Here is a 9,499-nt window from a genome sequence, read left to right as displayed (position 1 = left end):
ACTGATCGCTATAAGAACAGCCCAGTCCCAACCATTGTAAAAATTATCAATAACTTGAAATAAACCAGTGTATTCACTCACAGTAAATACTACTTCTTGCACTGTCACTATGTTGAAATGCACTGTAGTTTGAGCTTTTCCCCATCTAGTTATTATATATCTTATTTGTATCACTTATGTTACTTGTATATTATTTGTAATTCGAAACCCATTCCCCAAATATGTAACAGTATATTTTCAGCCTTCTGGCTGCCAAGCTCTTTCAATAAACCGTTAATTATTATTATTATTATTACACACACACACACACACCTCTCTCTCTGTAGTTGCTGTGTCCTCCATTGCATGTGTTTCATTTAATATATTTATTATTGGTTTATAAACATTGTGTACACCAAAATCTGTCATTAAATACATGTAGACATTTTGTGGCTTTTATAATGAGAGTCTATGGGAAATTTGATATGATTTACGAAAACTGAACTGACAAGAGGATTTTCGGGGATTGGAATCTTTTTGTAAATCTGGGACTGCCTGTTTTTAGAAAATGCCATACTATTTTGTACCTTAATTATTATATTGAGTCATTTCATTTTATTCCAGATGTTCCATTTCCCAAGACTTTTATACCTTTATGCAAGAAAATTCTCACCAGGCTCTTCAGAGTGTTTGTCCATGTGTACATCCATCATTTTGACCGCATTGTTGCCATCGGAGCAGTGAGTCTCTTTCTGGTTTAGTTTGTGATAGTTTAAGAGAGAAAGAACATTAATGTCTATAAAACTGTGTAAGTAAAACCCTCTTAATTTGGAGTCTTTTTATCCAGATTTCTGCTTTATTCAGACTGGCAAACCACTCTGGATTACCCACATGGTGGCAAAAAATAAATAAACACTTTTGAATCACTTGAATCACTAACCAGCAGTATAATATACATAATTCTTTTACATAATGGCCATAATGTATTTACCAGACTAAACTCAATTCTGGCCCTCTTCTGTCATCATTTTGAAGTTGTCTTTCTTTTGGAAGCCATGGTAATTAGTCCACAAAGTCACAAATAGTCCACAGGAGTTAAAGAGATGCTTAATATGGACTGGATTTCCCCCAATTAGTCCGTATTAAGAGGGTTTTACTGTACTTCATATCTTTTGTAATTGTTTAAGAAAAATACATAATTGGCAACAAATGTACTATTTATTAATTCATGGTTGATGATTCTACTTTGCAAAATTTCTATTTGTAATATTTTGCAATATAAAGAAAAGAAGATGAATTGGATAAAATCTATTTGTTTCATTGTACAGTATCCAAATAAAAAGTTAAAAATTGTAAAGATAAAGTTCAGTGTTCAGTACTGTACAGGCAATTGATTAGTTTTATCTTTACAGGAAGCCCACGTTAATACTTGCTACAAACATTTTTATTACTTCATAATGGAGTTTGACCTGGTGCCTCAGAAGGAGCACGAACCCTTGAAAGACATGACAGCTAAGATCTGCTATGACAATCCGGAACTTCCTACCAGTCTTGACCACAAGAAGTAGCGAGTATTTAAGAGAGAAACCTGCCACGAGGAATGCCTGGACCATGATGATAAAATGGCATCATAACTTTTCTCACAAGAGGTCAGTTTAATTGTGAATGTTTGAATTACATTTGTGACGACACTGTTGAATCTGTGAACTCTGGTTGAGACTGATTTTTTGTTTTGTTTTGTATTAGGGTTCTGTTTGTGTCATCTAAAATCATCAGAAACATTATTTTGTTTTGTTTTCATTATGAACAAAAATTTTGTCAAGAATGCATTTTTTAGTACTTTTATCTGTGTTTTTATTGACACTGTGTAAAGGTAATTGAGTCTTTTTTTTTACGGATGTGAGCTTCTTGTTGTATACCTCATTGTCGTCTGTAAAACTAATTCTGTTTATGCGGGAATTACAAAAAACTTTTGATCAACTACATACTGGATATATAATATGGAAGGCTGTTTTTAGGATTGCTCATAATACAATAATGAATCTGAGGCATATCACTAAAAGTAAGGTTCAGTACATGTCCATGTATTTGTAAGTAAATTGTAAACACATATATGCAATTAAATTAGCTGTCATACTTTTATTAATTCTCAGTACAAAACAGCGACCATATTCTTGACAATACTAATTGCAATCAGTAGATTATATGGTAATAAGAAAATATCTTAACTTCATTAGGCATACACCTATATACTGTAACTGTAATATGGAACTGAAAATCAATCAAAATTTTTTAATTTGTTTGTAATAGGCTGCCAAATGCATAGTTTAGTTTCATTTCTGTATGCTGATATTTTTCACGAATCTATTGTAACTGGTAGCGGAGAACTTTTTGTTGGCCTAGAATAGTGAAATCATTTTATCTTTACTCTGGTTATTTATACTATTGTAATGTAAAAAGTATCAATAGGTATTTTATTGTAAGCAACTGATGTTGATCATGAAGCTTTATATATCAAGAATGTTGAATTAATTTGATGAAGTCATTATGATTTAATGTTTGCATAAATCATTGCCATTTTTGGTACATATTTTTTTATCTTGACTTATAATTGTGTGGTTACTCTGGTTGGCAATTTTTGTTCTCAATAACGTGCATTAATTCAGTTAGATCTGCTTATTTTTTAAGATTTAGTTAAAAGGAAGAGAGGAGGATTAGGATAAATATTCTAAGGGTTAGATATGTGTAACCACAGTTTTATTGTTGTAATAGAATATTTACATTGCCACTTTTGCCAGTAAGGAAATGGCAAGCTCTCTTAATTATAAATGATATACAGTAATCAAGGAATTGATAAAAAAGGTTGTGACATGTGAGGGAGAGCATGACCATGTTGTTGGAGAGGCCTCCTGGGTAATTTGTCATCGCTGTTGAGAAAATGTTCCAACAAGTTAACAGATGGGGAAAAGACAAAACACCTATGTTTGCTTTATAAGACCCACAATTTAGGAGTGCAGTACAGTATAGCCAAAATTGAATATGCGAAAAATATCATCTTTGATATGATTCAGTACTGCTTCTCATGTGTAGGCAACTTGAGAATGTATCATTTTGGGTTTGAGTTGCATTTTATGTTTTCTACTCAAAGTCCATAATTCTCTAAGGAGTATTTTTCAGGTTTTGACATTGTATGTCATTGTCACTCAAAGTCCAGAGACTTGGCCAGCTTTGTATGCTAGAAATATGCTACCTCACAAGTAGGAAGCACCATTGCTTCTGTATTCTCTGTGAAATTTTACTCTGATAACTTCACATAAGACAAAGAGGAAAATTAGAGACTGATTAACTTGTGCATTTAAATCAAGAGTATGGTACATGGAAATGACTGATGTAGCATAGTGATGGACTCCATACTAACACCCGACTATGATGGTAACATAGTGATGGACTCCATACTAACACCCTACTATGATGGTAACATTGTGATGGACTCCATACTAACACCCTACTATGATGGTAACATTGTGATGGACTCCATACTAACACCCTACTATGATGGTAACATTGTGATGGACTCCATACTAACACCCTACTATGATGGTAACATAGTGATGGACTCCATACTAACACCCTACTATGATGGTAACATAGTGATGGACTCCATACTAACACCCTACTATGATGGTAACATAGTGATGGACTCCATACTAACACCCTACTATGATGGTAACATAGTGATGGACTCCATACTAACACCCTACTATGATGGTAACATAGTGATGGACTCCATACTAACACCCTACTATGATGGTAACATAGTGATGGACTCCATACTAACACCCTACTATGATGGTAACATAGTGATGGACTCCATACTAACACCCTACTATGATGGTAACATAGTGATGGACTCCATACAACACCCTACTATGATGGTAACATAGTGATGGACTCCATACTAACACCCTACTATGATGGTAACATAGTGATGGACTCCATACTAACACCCTACTATGATGGTAACATAGTGATGGACTCCATACTAACACCCTACTATGATGGTAACATAGTGATGGACTCCATACTAACACCCTACTATGATGGTAGCATAGTGATGGATACCATACTATTACCCCTCGTACAATGGAAATTTTGTGATCTCAAGCTTGGTCCCTGTAGTAGATATAAAAATTTTTTGCTTGACATTTTATTGTCAGTTCATATTTTAACTAAACTGTGTCCACTTGGGTGTCCTGACCAGCATTCACAATTTGTACATGTTGATTGTTTGATGGTTGCTAAGTAAGTTGTGCTCCCATGTTATACAGTATATCAGGGTTTTTCAGGTGAAGACAAAATTTTCATATAAAAACAAAGTTATATTAAACATTAAAAAGAAGAAATAGGGCATAACTTAACCATTATGATGGCACGACTCATTTGTTAACTACTCTGAATTGTGACAGTTGCTAAGAATGCCAAAAAGTGGGTGGATGATCTTTGGACCTCAGAGGTGGGTGGATGATAAAGGTTTTAATTGGTAAAGATAACAGTTTCCTCATTGTGACACACAAAGTTTACATTTGTAACAGTGGTCCCTTTTGACCTAACTTATACTGTTGCTGTGGAAGAGAGATTAGGTACATGCTCCTTTGGTACAAAAATTATATATGCTAAATACCAGGTTGATTGCTTCTATCAGTACAGTACAGTGTTACCACCCTTAATTGTTATGATGTAGTGACAAAGCTGTACTATGCTTCTGCATTGCCTGCTTGTACTTGAATCTGATTTTTGTATCACAGGAATGGTGTTTTTTTTTTAATCTTTACCTCAGAACATTTTCACTTTATATGACATGTACAGTTAATGTAACAGAAATTTAGTAGGTTTTTAAGATGCTTATGAAATTCATACAGTATATGAATAATGTATATGTGTGTATACTTTCTTTCATGAAAAACTATGTTGCATTAAGTCTTGTTCTCTTTTGAAATGTAGCAAAACCTGAGCAAGATTTTGTGAATAGCTAATATTTATAAAAGTGTTTTAATTTATTACTCTCCTCTAAGAATAGTCCTTACTGAGAGCTTTAATGAAGATCAGAGCTTATTCTTAATATTACTATGGCTGCCAGTACTTAACCATTTGTTGTTTTATAATCCAGTAATGTGTCCAACTATTCATAAGTTCTTCCCAAAGGCTTAGAAGAAATTGTTTTATGTTATTTATTTATATTTTTAATTATCAAAAGTTCCCTTGACTCATCCTCCTGTCTTCCATCCTTTAGGAGTTCCTTCCAACATTACATATACAACTCCTGGACCTCAGTACAAAGGCCAGTGTCATTTTTGGTATTTTCTAGATGAATATTAATGAGTTCATTCTAGTTGTATCTTTCAATGTTGTACAGCTTGTGCCAGTACCATATCAGCAATGATCATACTGTAGGAGAGCATATTCTTGGCTGGTATCAAGCAACAAATATATCAATATTGTTATTAAGGTTGTGGGTAAATATGTTTACATAATGTACAGCATACTGGCAGTTGTAAACTTCACAGATTTTTTTTACTGAAATACCTCCATAACACTTTGAAATTAGCAGGTATGGATGTGTTCAGGTGATTTTTTAATAATGATTAAAAGAACTACAAAATTGCCTTTTCTGACAATGGCATTTTTTTGCATTGAGTTTCAGACTTGTGTCTCTATTATGCCCTTGTTACTTGTTATCTCAGTTCTCTATATGCTAGTGTCAATCTCTTATGTTTGTTTGTGTTAATGAGTGATTTTTGTGTGTGACTGGCTGCTATGTAAGTTGTCTTAGACATTTCTTGTAATTTTCTTAACACTCTTGCACCACTCCATACTATTTCCCTGTTCTTACATATTCTTGTACACCTTGATCCATTCTTCATAAAGGTAATGTTTAGATAGAGTATGGCTGTGCTTTTAATTTGCATATGTATGGCTATAGGCAAGTATTTTCACATATACTGTATGTACATAAATGTGCAAATACAGTACACACTAGTGTGTATAATGTGTATGTACAAATGCATTTATACAAATTTGTGTGAGCTCATGTTCATGTATGCTTTTATTCCTATGTCTTTTGTTAATGATACTTGCTCAGTAGGGACTGAAGAGTAACTGAATAAAGATCATGTAGAAGTAACATCTCACTTTTCTGTGTATACCCATTTACAGCAGAGCACAATGTATATGTTTCAGGTTCCTTGCCCCTTTTAAACTTCAGATACACTTACACTAAATTTTTGTACTACATACCAGCATATGCTTATTGGGCCAGTTCAGGGGCTAGGAGTTGGTACAGTAATGATTTTGGAACCAATATGTGTAAAGGAGATATTTATAGTATGTTTTTGTGCTAAGAAAATGTTGCCTTGCTAACTTTGAACTCTCATGATAATCCCTGAACATTGTTTAGGGTCAGCTTTGGGGTTCATATTTAACATGACACTAATTTTTGTACCCATGGATACACACTGAACATTTATACTGTACATGCAAGTATATACAGTACTGTATTAGGGCTACAAAGGCAGTATCATGCTAACTGTGTAACCTATGAACTGGACCCTTAATACCATACCCCTCAGTGGCCTACATTATGTCAGGTATCCTCTTTTATATATAAGAATCCCTGTATCCCATAATCAATTTGTGTTTTTTGTAATTTGCATAATCATGTGTGGTTTTAAGATTTTCCAATAACCCGAAAATTTATATGAACAGTATATTTAAAAAATTGTGTTAGAAGACAGTTGTGTTTAGAAATTTTCTCATTACAGAATATTGATATAAAAGTCTGTGGTGTATAATGTATATGCTGCTATCTTCTTCATATCTAGTGAAGTTCCTATGATAAAGTACACCCGTACATGTGACTATCTTGTGTCAAGTGTTTTATATGATGAACCACCCTAACAAGTGTTTTCATGTCATTTATTTAGAAACATGAAATTTATGTAAGTTTTGATATGAATATGTCCAAGTCAGTGTGGGCTGTCTCTTTTGTCCTCCGGCGTGGAAACAATGTACAGTCCGTTTCACGAGTGCATTTACTGGGGCTCATCAGGTTTTGTGCAGTGTGGCAGCCCTGTGTTTTTTCACATTTGACAGAAGGAAACTCACTAATAAACATACTATATTATCAAATTAAAACAATATTAAAACAAATATCTCAAAGATAATGATTTTTGGAATGTTTATATGGTGAGCCCCTGTAAATGCACGAGTGAAGGGGACTGTACATTCGTAGTACTTATGCCCAGCTATTTTTATTGCTGTTTTATATTTTTATATTTACTACCCAGGTAAAGAAATCATGATGAATAATTTTGCACTGTTCTAGAAAGTATTAATACAGTAAACCCTTGTTTACCGACTTTTAAGGGGGGAGAGGTGGGTCAGAAAAAACGATAAGTCGGATAATCGGGGTAGTGTACCAAAAACTGAAAATATGTATGAAAATTATGAATGTACAGTTACTACAATTTAAAAAATTCAGGATGAAGGTGCTCAGCTGTGTAAGCGACTAGCATGGGCGCCATATTTGTTATCGTGCTGTGGTTGGTTGATGCTCTTCCAGCATTATGCACCACTACTGGTTGTGGTCACAAAGAAGAGGAAAAGTGTTACATTAGAAGTTAAATTAGATGCGGTAAAGAGATTTGAAGTAGGACAGTAAGCTGTGGACATAGTAAGAGCTGTTGGTTTGTAGCCTACGACTGTAGGTAAGAACAATTTGTGGAAATTTGTGGGTTGGTTATTTGATGGTTGGTTAAACGAAGGTTTACTGTACTTTTTTATTATGCTGGTCATTTTTAGTTTTGTTATGGCTACATTATTGTAAACAGTTCATTATACTCAGCATGTGATAGAATAACCAATGTTCCTGGTATTTTTCAGTCCATTGCTGTTTGCTGTTATGTAAGTTTTGATATGTGTGCAGGAGAAAGCAAAACATTTAGGAGGTGAAAAACTGTAAGTGACTATATTAAAAGCAATCATTGTTGACCTTGGTCACGGTACTTTACTGAGGTTTAGCTAACACTTGTGTCTTCTACATTTTCAACATGTAGGTATTCTCAGTTATTATAATAAAATATAAGTAGGTATGTCCCATTTAATGTATTTATGTTTCCAAAAAGTCCCACATTAAGTGAAACTATGTTAAATGAAGTATGTTAGCCCTAGACTCCTTGTCGTAAATTGAGAAATGTTCCTGGTAAAAACAATTTCTGGCCAAAAATTCGATGATAAATAAATATGCAATTATAAATATACATATGTAACAAAATTAAAATGGTAACGCTCACCAGAGAAAAACATTGAGGTGGTACATCAAGTCATGGTTGCAATATGTTGTAAAATTTGGGAGTTAGTGGGGAGGGGATTTCAGGATCAGTCCTCCATCTTTTTTCACAGTATGTGAAATTATCATTATCATTGCTAAACAGTATGTCACAAGCCTGAGACAATATGAATAACCAACCATTGCCCCTGGTAGATAATTAACAGAATGACCAGTATACAGTAGTATGTATATACAGTATCTACATGTATATTGAAACAGTGCACATCACAAGAACATAATTATGAGAACTTACCCATATGAAAGAAGAGTAGAATGTATTTAAACTGTGTTGTATGTGCCTGCCTGCTCCACTACCCACAGCCACCACACACACCTCCATCACCTGGTTCATCACCAGTCCTGTCACACAGCACAGTGACAGATGCATGCTTGTGATCCCCACTCCTGCCAGGACTCATGGTTCTGTGGCTTCATTCAAGTGAAGGGCAGGCCTCTTTCAGGTCGGTGAATTATTTCTAACTTTGATTCCAGCATAAATCCCATCTTGCTTCTTGTTAGGGACTTTTGGATGGTTTCAATATTTGGGAACAGTAAGCAGCATTTATTTAAAAAAGTATGTGAGAGGATGAGTGATTGGATAGGCAAACAAGATACCAGTTAGAGCTAATACCATGTGCAGACTGATTTCTTTACAACCACATCATACATCTGGTACCTTTACCCCACAGCGCACCAAACTCCCAGAATTCTTTGCTTACCAGGCATTTTTAAATTTGTCTGGACTTTAGAATTGATTTTGGCTATGTAACCTCAAAATTATGAATCATTTCATGCAGTTGATGAATTTTTGGTGCTAAAAGGTTATACAATGGGAATTGGTTAGTAGGAGCTTAATTAATGTTGTAAACAATATGTACGACTAACTTTGACATAGCTGTGCATCATACACATGGTACGCTCACTCCAAAAAGTACATTTTACGGAGGGGCTCCACGAAGTTCAAAATGAACATCGCAAATTCTGTTATCTCGAAAGGGTTGTCAAAATATTTCATTCGTCGTGTCGTATTGTCTTACAGAAAATTGTAAAAATAGCTTTTTTAGAGCATGTGTACATGTGCCAGCCTTCATGAAATACCATGCTCCTACGCTAACACAAACTTCATAGTATTCC

General features: G+C 34.4%; 1 long non-coding RNA gene across 1 annotated transcript; it reads left to right on the top strand.

The window, feature by feature from the left end:
• Positions 1–276: 276 nt before the first annotated feature.
• On the top strand, positions 277–6,160 carry LOC121876306. Its single transcript, XR_006090748.1, has 2 exons — positions 277–719; positions 1,392–6,160. It is a non-coding gene; the product is annotated as an uncharacterized LOC121876306 (long non-coding RNA).
• Positions 6,161–9,499: the final 3,339 nt, after the last annotated feature.

This window comes from Homarus americanus, unplaced genomic scaffold, assembly GCF_018991925.1.
Source record: "Homarus americanus isolate GMGI-L3 unplaced genomic scaffold, GMGI_Hamer_2.0 scaffold34921, whole genome shotgun sequence".
NCBI classification, from domain to species: Eukaryota; Metazoa; Arthropoda; class Malacostraca; order Decapoda; family Nephropidae; genus Homarus; species Homarus americanus.
Note: the sequence above shows the minus strand (reverse complement) of the source record. Positions and strands in the feature narration are given on the sequence as shown.